The sequence below is a fragment of the Lacerta agilis genome, chromosome 10 (genome assembly GCF_009819535.1).
Source record: "Lacerta agilis isolate rLacAgi1 chromosome 10, rLacAgi1.pri, whole genome shotgun sequence".
Taxonomy (NCBI): domain Eukaryota; kingdom Metazoa; phylum Chordata; class Lepidosauria; order Squamata; family Lacertidae; genus Lacerta; species Lacerta agilis.
The window spans coordinates 33,545,633-33,559,786 of NC_046321.1; positions in this window are offsets into that span (position 1 = coordinate 33,545,633).

Below are 14,154 nucleotides of genomic sequence, written 5' to 3' on the forward strand. Positions count from 1 at the left end.
ACCTCATTGTGCAGAATGTGAAGCAGCCAATGCAGTCCTCTCCACACTCCCCTTTCTACAAGTGAAGACACAAGATCGATACAACAAAGAAAATCAGACTGCAATCCTACATTTACCTGGGCAGAAGGTCCATCAAAAATAATGAGACTTAATTCTGAGTAAACAGGTGTACGGTTGCATTGCCAAAGACTTTTATCCTGTATCTAGCAACCAGTTCCAAATGAAGCAGCCTCTCTTATCAGAAAAGGAAGCAGAATCCACTTGCACTTCTCTTTACATGCACAGATCTGTCCTCTTCATTAAAATGCATAGGGAGGCCAGGATGCTAAAGTGACCCTCCTGTATAATGGATTGCAAGGTGCTAGTTTGGAACATTTCTTTAAAAAAAAAAAAAAAAAACCTCATGACCAGTTATCTTAAGAAATATAGAGAATAATTATATCGACTTATCATTTAAACATACCTCTTTTTTTTAATAAGTGAGCATTTCAGGCTTCTTACATGACACATGGAAATGATTCAAAGTTCACAAAAAATGGAATTTGTGTGTTTATTTTTTAATTACTATTTTGCAAAGGCCACAGTGGTTGGAAAATGTAAACACTGGATACCATACTTTTATTCTACTTCTTAACCAAATAAACAAAAATGGCACCAAAATCCATAATTGCCTAGGCATCCACAATACACATCGTAGCTTGTCCAGCTTGTAACATTGGCTGTGCTATGAATCATATATCATTTCCACCCATAAATTCTTATTGAGCTATGAATATAAATTGACGCTATGCACACAGGTGGCAAGCAAGCAGCTAATCAGGCTGTTCCTAGGCATAGGCACAAAACTTCCTTAATGCTAGCCTTCCTGCCCGTGAAACCCTTGCTGAAATTCCTATTGATCCCTGTGAAGGTTGATCCCTATGAACTACAAAAATAACTACTTGTAAGTAAGTGTGTGTGCAGAAAACATTTAAGGTTAATCTTTACTCTTATGTATTTAATTAAGTAAATGTATAACCAGCCTTTCCACTGGGACCACAATGTTCAGGGCAGCTTCCAACAAATCAAAAAAAAAAAAAAAAGAATTACAAAATAAATCAGAAAAACAGCTTGAGAACAGGTCAAATGCCTTGTTCCCTACCACCACCCTGGAATCAATGAAGGGGAATTTCTTACACCAGCTCTGGTCCTGGCATGTTTGTTGCCAACTCTATGGAATTGAGCTGCTACAATCCAACAATATTATACCAAATAACCTATATACCAAATGTTGCTCTGCTCGAAATTTAGGGAACCCTTTTCCTGGGCCAGGAGCAAATGCCACACCATGCCAATAGCTTACTACAAGGAAAGAAGCAGGATGAGATGGGGATGTGTGGGTCTGATATTTAATGTGCTGCTTGTTGGTGCCGGGAAGTTATTTTGTGTTTCTGGGGGGTGGTGGGGGGTGGAGAGGAAGCCATTTAACAAGAAACAGGCAGACAGCGAAATAAAGATGAAGCAATTAAATTCCACGAACAACAAATGTTTCCATGGCATGAATGAAAGATGCACTGAAATGTATGACATTCATTCCCTTGCATGAAGACTCGGCGTTTCCCCCCCAAAAAATCATTTTTCTTGAAAGAGCAAGACAATCATGACACTCGACAAAAAGAAAAGTGCAACAGCTGAACACGAGATGCTTGTAAATGACAGCAAAACGTGTTCAAACTATTAATCATGCCTGTGGCATGTGTCCCACCCCCCTGCACTCCTCTAATGTTCCCTTTATTTTGCTTTTAAAATGAGTTTGCTTGTTCTTTTTTCAAAATGTGCAGTTCTAGTCTCAGTCCTGGTCCTTCGTGGATGTTTTGCAAATTTTTGTCACTGTTGTTTCTAGGGACAGGTGTCTGTCCACCACACTGTCATTTTTGTACCCCTTTCTAAAGTTATTCTAAAGAGCCAGTGGGGTGTAGTGGCTAAGAGCAGTAGACTCGTAATCTGGTGAACTGGGTTCGCATCTCCGCTCTTCCACATGCAGCTGCTGGGTGACCTTGGGCTAGTCACACTTCTCTGAAGTCTCTCAGCCCCACTCACCTCACAGAGTGTTTGTTGTGGGGGAGGAAGGGAAAGGAGAATGTTAGCTGCTTTGAGACTCCTTCGGGTAGTGATAAAGCAGGATATCAAATCCAAAATCTTCTCCTTCTTCTTCTTCTGGGCCTCCGCAATTCAGCACCAACTATAGGTGGGTGGTTCATGCAAATCTCCCCATACCTTGAGAGTTTGCATAGAAGTGGTCGTGGGAACTTGAATACTGCCTTTGAGTGGGCTAGCCACTGCTAGTCCACCCCACTTTCATGCTTCCTTGACTGGCAGTTCAGTGGACATCAGAAGGAGCTTCACACAGAGAGAGATGCATGCGAGTAAAACCACCACACACAAGAAGGGACCCTAACTAGGCAGCAGGACATCAGGGATGTGTGGAAGTGAGTTCTAGTCCCCAAAGTGCTCTATGAACATGCTTTCAACACATGGAGGGATTCGCATAGGTGCTGATTTTAGGGGCCCAGAAAGTTGAGTAACTCTAGAAAGGGGTTCAAAAGGTTTGGGAAATAATAATAATACTACTACTGCTACTACTACTACTATTACACTTATTAGACGCTTTCCTCATAAAAGTGACCCAAACCAACTTACAAAAACAAAATAAATACTAAAACCAATTATAACAAACAGAACCAATGAATGTCTATAAACACATCTATACAGACAAGACAGGTCTTACAGATCCCGCCTTGCTAAAAGAGGCCACAAATACCTCAAACCCTTCAAATTAAGGGCCAAAAGTCTGGGTAAAAAGAAATGTTTTTGCCTACAAATTAGATAAAAAAGGAGATAAAGATTGTGACAAGTATACCTCCCTGGAAAGAGGAATCCACAAGCAGTGAGCCACCATTGAAAAGGAGCATTTTTGCATTGACACTGTTTGGATCTCCCATAGAGGGGGAACACAGAGAAGGGCCTCAGTTGATGATCACAGAGTCCTTAGCTTCATGGTGGGGGGAGGGGAGGAATGGGGATCCTAAGACACATAAGTTTTTACAGCCTGGAAACAAATTGGTAGCCAGTGGTAACCAGTGCAATTGTGCCTGAATTGGTGCTATATGTCGGACCATTCTTCCCCTGTCAACAATTTGGCCACCAAATTCTGCACCAGCTGTAGATCCTGAATCATCTTCAAAGGGAGACCCACATAGAACACATTGCAGTAATCCAATCTAGAGGTTACCAGAGTGTACTTAGGATGTCTCTGTCCAGATAGTGGAACAGCTGGGCCACCAATCGAAGCTGATGGAAGGCACTCTGCACCACCGAGGCTACTGGAGTCCCAGTAATGGATTCAAAAGTACCCCAGGTTACATACCTGCTCCTTCAGAGGGAATGTAACCCCACCCAGAGCAGGCTACACCCCCATCCATCCAATGGGGTGGCTTTCACAGATTGTGTGTATCTGTCTCTTGAAACAATAATAAAAAGGATTTGCAAATCTACAACTGGGGGCAGAACTACAGAAAAAACATGTCAAGAAAGAAAAAAAGAAAGAAAATAAATCCGTCATGAGAGGTATGATAAGTGAACCCATAGTAACAATTTTGTGTTGTCAAGGTGCCATAAATAAACATGCATGTGAAGAAAGGGTAATTCTACATCAAAACAGGGAGTTAATACTGTTCTCACTGGCAGAGCAGAGATCAACCAAATACTGGAAAACCTCTGTGGTTACATGGCTTGCTACTGTTCGGCAAATAACTCTTACAGAAAACTTTTAATGCATCAAAACAGAGTTGCAAAAGGAGTTATTAAAGAGGATCACTTCTTGAAACATGGCTTCTGTCTTGCACCCAAAGGAGAAAGCAGCACAGTGCCTTTGTCCAAAAACCATTTTTCTACCTGGATAACTTTCTGTTTCCAAATTCCCAAGTATGTAGCTGATGAAATTACACTTTAATAGTTTGGTCATTGGTGCTATAGCAAACCATTTCTAATAAACTACTTTCCCCCGACTGTGTTTTGAGCTGTTAGTAAAGAATTATCACCTTCCTTCTTCCCACACCATGGATGGGTCTCTTGGTGACCTCCAGACTATCGATAGTGATGACCTCTTTTGAACCCAGTTTGTTGCTAAGACTGTAGTCTTATTTTTATTTAGTCATCGATTCCTTCCATTCTTTATCCTCCTCTTCCTTTCATCCTTCACTCCCATGGTCATTTCTCTTTGTGAAAAATATCATGCCAAACAATAGCACTACCTGTTCTCTGTTGCCTCTGCCTGACTGGAAAGCTTTTTTTCGAGACAAATGACTAGAGGCAAACGTTGTCTGGCAAGCAGAGCAGGGGAGCAAGAATGCAAAGTTCTGCCATGAAGGAATTCAAATGCTATATGGTTACTAGCAAATAAATCAGTTACAGTGGTACCTCGGGTTAAGTACTTAATTCGTTCCGGAGGTCCGTTCTTAACCTGAAGCATCCTTAACCTGAAGCACCACTTTAGCGAATGGGACCTCCTGCTGACGCTGCGCCACCAAAGCATGATTTGTGTTCTTAAGCAGAGTTCTTAACCTGAAGCATACTTAACCGGAGGTACCACTGTATATCATTTTACTGGTTGCTAGTGCCTTTTGATGCCCAAATTAAAATGCTACTATAGCTACTTTTGAAGCCCTGAACTGTTTGGGAACCAGGCCACTTAAAGGAATACGTGAATGTATAAAAAGAAGAGAATAAAGTTAAAACATGGAGATTTTTCTTTTCATTTGTTGAGGGGACCAAAAAGTATGTGTTTTGTGATTGATATAACACACTAAACCAACATACCGGTAAGTTTTATTGTCCTAAACTTATGGGATTTTGTTCCTAACATAAAGTTTTTTTGTCAATTGACTAAATGAGAAAGCAAAACTATCAATATAATAATCATTTATTAACCTATTGTCTACTTTCTTTGAGAGGTATTTAACTGAACTTGGATAAATTCTGTTACATCTTGTATGTCATGCTTCTGGTTGTTTTCCTCACATGTAAAATGCCATTGTGAAAACTTTTTGCCAGATAATTAAACTTTGGGAAATTATCTTCTAAATGATATAGAACCTGTATACGAACATGACAAATAAGTTTGGAAGTTGACATTTTCATTGAATTAGCCTACTATATATTTTGGAAAGTTTTTTGTCTCTTTGTTCACCATGCATTTAGTCCCCTCTTAAAATATTATAGCCAAATCCTGCATGTTGGTCCTTGAGATAAATAAAGCAGGTCTTTGTCTATATTTGGATACAATTGGATGCTATTTTGAATCAAGACAGTGGACTGAACCTTTCAAAACTGCAATGATTTTGACCTCCGATTTCAAAACTGCACTATTCCCCACCCCAATTTTCCAAACAATGCCAGGAACTTTCCTTTAGCACAGTATTAACATTTATGAATTATTCTACACATATTATTGGTTGATTTTGAAACTGTCTCAAAGAAGTGCATCTGGCTCAAACCACACTGGGACTGATTCGTGTTAAATAAACCTAGGTGCATCAAATTGAATTTGATGTTCTCTGATATGCCTGTAACTGTTATGTATTCAGTGGTCTGTGTTTGCCTGGGCTTGAGTCTGGACTAAGGAATCTGAGCTCCTGTGTTCTGATTCGATACATGATATCCAATCACAAAACATTTCAGGATTTGGGCCTCTGCCATTGGCCCTTAAACTCTGAATCATGATTCGCAGCTTGGAAATTTAGACAGCCAATCACGTTGGGAGTGGGAGTGGCCCAGGCCTTCAGAAATGTATATAAGCAGTTGCTTTGTCCCTGTTGTTCAGTTCTGTAGTTCAATAAAGGTTCTTGCTGTTATCACTGTGTCTTGCCTTGTGGGAACCTACCTACACTTCAGTAACACTGTTCACTCTACCAGTGTGGCGTGCTTGCTTCAGTTTTGCATCCAAAGCCAAGCAGGGTGGCAGAGTTGTCAGAATACTGTGCTTAAAAGCAGGGAGACCCAGGTTCACATCTTTACTCAGCAATGAAGTTCATGGAGTGATTGTGGACCAGGCACTCTCTATCTCAGCCTGGCCTACCTCAATCACAGGACAGTTGTGAAGATAAAATAGAGAGAGAAAAGCCCTTGTAAGTCACCCTGAGCTCCTTGGAAGAAAGAGTGGGATAAAAATGGAATATTTTTTAAAGAAACAATATTATGGATCAGCTTCCTTGAATTTCACATGATATTGTTTCAGCAGTTTTTAATGCAGTCATTATATCCTGGAAATAGATATATTTGTCAGGAATTATATATCATCATGAAAAATACTGCAACAAAACTATATCTGCAATTATAACAATGTTTCATAATCCTGTAGCAAGGAAAAAGCAAAGGTTCATAATTCAAAGTATGGTTTCATTTAAAATATTTACCACCGCTCCCTATTAAATATGGATTAGCTAGCACCCTTCTTCCCACCCTTTTACCACTTGTTAATTCTTTCAACATAATTGCATATATGTTTCTGCTGTAAAAGTTGTTATGCATAATTTGCTATGCATTAAAAAGTACCCCCAAAAAAATTAAGCGTACAAAAAAGTTAACAATCGAATTATATGGCCTATTGCACACTTCTAGCAAACATCTCTCTTCCTTCTTTTATTAAAGTCTACTATTAATACTAGGTGATTGTGACAGCTGTGCTTTCATAAACCAGGTTAAGAAGGAAATAGGGTTTTATTACTTTTCCAAAGACAAATAGATAAGTTTAAAGTAAGGGAAGTCTTATCTAATTTCTACCAGTTGTAAGAAAAGTACCTGAAGTACAAAAAGAAAAGTTATTTGGACAGAAGTGGCAAAAACAGTCTTCCCCAACACCCTCTCATTCTCTCTCTCTTTCTCTCTGTCTGTGTCTGTATCTGATGTGCCACCATCTTGGGACATTTTGCTCAATCCCAACAAAGGTATTCCCAAACTGTGGATTTTTGATCTTTTTCTATGGAACAACATGACTCTCTTTGCCTTTTAATGCTATTTCTGGTAAGGGAGCAATTCAAATCCACCATTACTCAATTTGTACAAATTGTTTTATATGTCCATCAGAGCTAAGCATAGTTTTGGATAATGGCTGTATTTCAACAACAGTCAAACACATACATGTCATTTTTATTTTATTACTCATTTGTTCCATGTTTTCCTATGGAAATCACTGGACTTCAACCATTCTGCATTTAGAGAAGGTGTACAATTCTGAATTCCACAAAGGTACACTGTACCCAGTACTATGAATACATTTTTATTACCTACAAGCAGCTCAAGTTACATATAGTGTATTCAAAATAAGTATCATGTTGGCTGTTGTGGACAGTATTTCCTCTTATCTTACAAAGATCTACTGATATGAACTTTTATGCATTTCAGGAAGATGCTACTCGGGTGAGTAACTGGAAATGTGTTGTACGTTTTACCAAAAGGCATGCATTTAGGTTTACTCTCAGAGGAAAAGTACCTTGAAACTCACTTATGTTTTCAGCCTGCGGCTCAAAATGTCTTAGCTAGCAAATGAGGTTTGCCTGACTGTTTAGCTCTAAACAAGTTCATTTGTTAAAACGGAATAACCTTGTTTGTCCTTCTCTATATGGAACAACTTCCAGCAACACAGTGCAGTTTTTCAAATCACTGAAGACATCATCTGTCCTCCTGTAGGGATTGCCAATGATCCATCTTTCCTCCTTCCAAACTATATGCAGACTGCATCATGCCAGTTTCTACACACTCTTACAAAGGTTAGATGCCACCCTCACTCTCTGCTCAGCTATGGCAAGAGACCGGGGGGTGGGGGAGAGAGAGAGACTTCCAGGCGCTCACCCAGGGTCTGTGCTCTTTCGAGAATCAAGACTTGGTGGAGGCTGTTGTAGCTTTAAGTAATATGAGTTATTCATATATTTACACCTGAAATTAGATGGAGGGGGTACAGATCTTACAGCATGGTCTTCTCAAAAAGGGCTTGTTCTACAGAGCAATGCTGCACTGGAGTCCAAGGCATCTCTCTAAGCATGCTGAAAATGGTTCTCTTCTCTTGTTCGTGGCACACCTTGCTAGAGGCGCAATGCTCCTGCCAAACAGTGGCCTAGGAAGGGGTGTGTGGTGGGTGTGGGTCACCCCGGGTGTCATCACTGAGGGGGGTGACAAAATGGCAAAAATATGAAGTTGGTTTTTTTTGTTTGTTTTTTAAGGGCTCGTGAAACTTTTTAGTTCAGTCAACAAATGCAATGAAACGCGGCTGGCACTGGGTGCCACACCGCGGGGGCCAGCACTTACCACGAGGCCTGCAGCGTGCCTGAGCCATGCATCTCTCCTGGGAGTGACATGGTGGCTTGGTTGCCTGCAGGTTCCGCACCACCTGAAACAGCAGCATGGGGCTTGCATCTGCTCACCGCCTCTCCCTCAGCTGCCCTACACCTGAGAGGGAGGCAGTGAAGAGGCTTTGCACAGTGCACCCTGCCCTAGTTCTCCCCACCCCCAGGTGCAGGGCGCGTGTGCTGCCCCAGGCACCCAAGCGGCTAGCTACGCTGCTGCTGCAAAATACATTCTTTTCCTGTCACCACACACACACACACACACACACACACACACACACACCATCACCTTGGCAACCTGATGAGCTGATTCTTGGGTTGGAACCTGGAACCACTATTACCACAGTATTGTAATCAAGGGTGCAGGGAAGGAACATGCCTGTATCAGAACTGTTGGGAGGCAGAGGGGAAGATGACTGATGAGGGCAGACTTGAATTGCCCTGTAGTAGTGACTGGTGGCTGGTTACTGGCTAGCTGACTGGCTAACAGCCCATGCTCATGCTAAGAGCTTGCATCCAGTCAGCAACTCCATGTTGCATTGTGATGACTGAGTCAGTCCCTGCTTACTCTGTTGCCATTGGTTGCTAGAAAGTGTGGGCTTCCGCTTCTTCTCTTGATTGTCTTGGAATGGTGCACTAGTGGCAAATAGTGGCCACCAGAGAACCACCTCAATGGACACAGCTGCCCAGAGCCTCGCTGTTTCTGGTAGTTTATACCCAAGTAAATGTGCATAGTGCTGCAGACTTAGAACATCTGCCTGTCTTCATCCCAAATTCACGTTCAAGCCACACTGTTAAAAATATATATAACTTGGCTTGGCCTGACACCAAGTTTATGCATAAACAGGAGCAAGGGGTGAATGCGAGATTGGGTATGATTATTTATATACAGTGGTACCTCGGGTTAAGAACTTAATTCGTTCTGGAGGTCCGTTCTTATCCTGAAACTGTTTTTAACCTGAAGCACCACTTTAGCTAATGGGACCTCCCGCTGCCGCTGCGCTGCCAGAGCACAATTTCTGTTCTTATCCTGAAGCAAAGTTCTTAACCTGAAGCGTTATTTCTGGGTTAGCGGAGTATGTAACCTGAAGCGTTTGTAACCTGAGCTACCACTGTACTTTATAGAACTTGAAAGGTGCAGTCAAATAACGGTCAAAAAAATCAATAAAGGAGGATCTACATTTTCATTTTCATAGAATCTCAGGCTTCCTTTTGTAATGTTCCATTTGAGAAGCAGCTATCAGTAGTAAGATATTTCCAGGTAGCAAACCTTTATCCACTAACCTAGAAGTAAGTCCCTTTGAATTCTCTGGGACTTACTTAAGTTGACATATATAGGATTATTGCCTAGCTTCTGACACTGTTACAGGCATGGCTGTATCACCTTCTAAATTATTTCCATTCCCCACACATGAGAGAAAACATAAAACATTGCCAATTGGAATGAATAACAGGATTGTTTTGGGTTTTTTCTATATAAGTTTCATAATTCTTACATTTTATTATTTTATATGTAACAGCAGAAGCAGTTAAGAATTTAGCAGGAAGAAAAAATGAGTAAAAAGAGTAGCTTCAATTTGTAATGCTGCTTCCTTCTTATCTTAGGAGGCTGTTCATTATATAAATTAAACAACTAGGGAAATTATTGTTTAAAGCAATTGGTTTATAAATCAACTAAGTATATATCACTTTAAGACACACACGCAACATAGCAATTTCTGACCTTTTGATGTCAGAAGGTGTAATCAATCCACCTTGATTTGTACAGATTTGCTTTAATGTGTGCTGGCAACTAAAGTTTAAATGCCAAATAGTGCTTCTTACTTCACATGTGAGAGTCTGAGGGGCATTTGTTGTAAAAGTTAAACAGAATGACAGCTTCCTTTGGTTGATGTGCAAAGTTCTTGATGGTGCTAGTTTACTTTCTTCCATAATAAGCAGTTAATAGAAATTCACTGACCTGCAGTGCAGGCTTAATTTATCACGAACAGCAAGTTGATTTAACAGGATTGGAACGCAGTAGAACAATAGATTTTTTTGTTGTTGTTGCACCTCCTGGTGATCTTTAGACATTTTGTCAGTAAAGAAAATCAGTCTTAACATCCAGGAAGGCCTGTGTGACTTTGAATAATTAATCTACATCTGCAAAGGTAATTGATCGATATACACCAAATCAGAGCCAACGAGAAATTAGAAGATATCTGTTGATTATTTCCTTTCAGCTGAAACCTTTTTAGTGCATAAGGTGCCATTGCTTGATTATGTTTGACAAATGAGTTCGGTATGTTTAATATCTCAGCAAAAAGACATTGACCTGCTTTGCACATCATACTTAAGCCAAACCATGGCATAGTGCAGACACACGGCCGTACACGTTCCAGAAGAGGAAACTATGGCCACTTTGTCCCTCTCCAGTCTTTCAGTTGCTACACTAAGTCGTGATTTGTCTTAGCATGTCATCCAAATTCCAGTTCATGGTTTAGCCCTCCGCGACAAACCACAAGCTGTAAGCCATAGAACAAGCCTTAGTTTTAGATCATGGTTAACGTAGAGAGTGCTAAACCATGAGCCCATGTTTGAATGGCATGCCCAATACCCTCCAACATTTCTCTGATGAAAATAGGGATGTCCCATTCCATAATGGTAATTTAACTATTTATACCCCGCAATCTTACTGGGTTGGCCCAGCCTCTCTAGGCAGCTTCCAACATATGTAAAAACATAATAAAACATTAAACAAAAAACTTCCCTATACAGGATTGCTGTCAGATGGCTTCGGGGTCGGATAACTCCATACCCTCCAGTGAAAATGGGGACATCCTACCATACCTTCCAACATTGCTCTATTAAAAGTAGGGATGTCCTAAGGAAAAGCCTGACATTCCGGGATCAATTCAGGAAACCGGGGTGGCTTCTCTGAATCCGGAACATTCCTGGTAAATAGGGACACCATGCCAGAGTCATTGTGTTCCACTATTAACTGAGATATTAAAACAAGCGCAATTAAAATACACTAGAGATTCTCCATGGAGCTTTCAACTTCAAGTATCACTGCTTCTATATCCATTGTTATTTAAGAAATAAAAGCTGAAGAAACCTTGCACAGTCAAGATGAGAAATGTCAAAGCAGACAGAAGCAAGTCTGCCTATCTTGAATACCTCACTTTCTGTTCAAAGGCTGACACATGTTTTGCCATTTGAACTAAATTACTTTCCTCCCTATTCATCAGTTGTTTAAAATCATTATTTCACATTCTGGATCATTCTTAATTAGCCAAGTAAGAGAACATGCCTAATTATATTTTCTCTTTGCTGTTTAATTAACAAAGTGTGACATTGTATTGAAACTTCTTGCCTCAGCATTGCAGTTGATACTCATTATGTAATACATTAGAAGGCAGAAAAATCACAAATAAAGTGGCAAGAGGGGTGGGGGTGGTTAAAGAGGATGTGCATGGCAGAATAATATTTTTGAACAGGGCTTTTCTTTAGGGGGGGCAAGTTTCTGTGTTATAATTAATTATGGCACTTTAAACTTAGTCTTCTGCCTTGTGTTGAATTTTAGATTGTAAGATGCGTGGCGCAAGGACCTCTCGTCCTATGCTTATAACCCAGAGGAGGAGGAGAAAATACTTCCAAAATTCACATGTGTGCATGTGAATGTGTGCTACCAGGGCATTTTTCTAAGAAAGCCTTTTTAGAAAGGTGCAGAATTTCTACTCCGGTGGATAAGGCTGTTTTTTCCTTACTACCACCTTGGGTGGATGTACTGCTGAAGAACAGCTAGGAAGAGTGAAGCTGTGATGACCCCTAGAAGTGTCACAGAATGGGAATGGTATGAGAGGACAGCTGATGCCCAGTTGTGACGAGCAGTGGCAAACCTGCATTTGGGGGGCCCTGAATCTTGAACTCTTATGAGGGCCTCTTCGCAACCAGCAATGAGATCTGAGTAACCACTGTTATCTTCTTCAATGTGGTTGTTCCATGGTCACCACAGCTTTATAGCATCTGTACTATTGAGTGTCAAACTTGGGGGTTGTTGAAATATATACCCAAAAAAAATTAATCAATTTGAGTCGTGCCACTCAAATTGTGTCTATTAGACCCCAAAATTTTAAGCAATGTGGACTAGAGTTGCTTCTGTGGCCCCTCTGGGATTAGGGGCCATGAAGTTGAAGCTTCAATATTGGATGGTGCCTGCAGAGCACATCTGTGGACATTTTGTCAAAAGCAGTATATCATTTATCTAAGACACAAGGTGCTGTACCTGTAAATCTACTGGATTGAGCAGGGCATTGGATTGGCATTAGACCACCAGAGCCCCTTCCAACTTTAATCCAAGGATTCTATGTTGTAAGTCCTGCAGGGTAAACAGTATCAAAACCGTATCAAAACCAACCCAGACAAACCTTAGCACAACATGATGAGCAAATTGTCTTAGGCAAAGTGAACAAAAACTACAGCCTCGTTTGTATATTGTCCAATGTGTCTATAAAATTTATGATTCTGAAAGTTGTGATAGCTCACAAGCATTTAGCAGTGGTCACTATCACCGGCAAATTGCTGATTTAGATGTCTTGTGACAGCATGGCCGTTTCAAAATCCTTATGAAATGGGATAGTTGGTTTCCTAAATCTGACCAGCAAATCAATGTAAGCAACTTGGTAATGTGCATCTTAAAACAGGAAAATAGAAAACAGATATGTTTGAGAAATACAGCACTGTCTTCCAGGTGTAGCCACTGTTTCAACTGCCCAGCAACCCAGTGAAAAACAAACACATTTCAACATTTTCAAATGTTATTCATTTATTTCTGGATGCTAAAAGGTGTAAGAATCAATAGGTCAGGTTTTTTCAGTTTACCTATAATAATTGCTACAGTAAATTAGACAGGTGTAGGATGATGTTAATGGACACTAAATGCTGTGCATATTTATACTTTCCTTTTGAATCCTCCCCACAGTCAAGTAAAAAGGTTTTCAATTTTCATAATTAGAATAAGTTATCCAGCTTCATTCTAAGTTGCATAAGCGGTTGAGGGAAAATAATTACCAGGGAGCCGGCGTTTGTCCGCAGACAGTTTCCGGGTCATGTGGCCAGCATGACTAAGCCGCTTCTGGCGAACCACAGCAGCACACAGAAATGCCGTTTACCTTCCCGCCAGAGCAGTACCTATTTATCTAATTGCACTTTGACGTGCTTTCGAACTGCTAGGTTGCCAGGAGCTAGGACCAAGCAATGGGAGCTCACCCCCTTGTGGGGATTTGAACCACTGACCTTCTGATTGGCAAACCCAAGAGGCTCAGTGGTTTAGACCAAAGCGCCACCTGCATCTCTGTGGAAAAGTATAGACAGTGATAATTACATTATTAGCAGTAACTAGTTAAAACACACGCACACACATCCCAGATGTTGCTAATAACACAGACCATATTGGCTATAGAGACCAATATGGGAGAGATATGTTTTGTTGCAGTTGAGGCAGATGAAGGTGCCCAACAGTTGTGCTACTACAGAGATGCACCATAGTGTTTCTTCTCTCTGTGCTCCTCCCAGTAGTCATTCCTCCTCTGGTCACATTGCCAGCCTTCACATAACATTTGCAGACATCTTTGTAATGCAGAATTAGCACAGACATTCTGTCATTGGTAAGGCAATTAACATATGTCCAGCCACAAGAGATAACACTGAATCTCTTGATGAATTGTAATTCAGCAGTTTCACGTGGTAATCTCCTTTTAAAGTTCCTCTGTTCCAGTATGGCCAACTTAAGGTC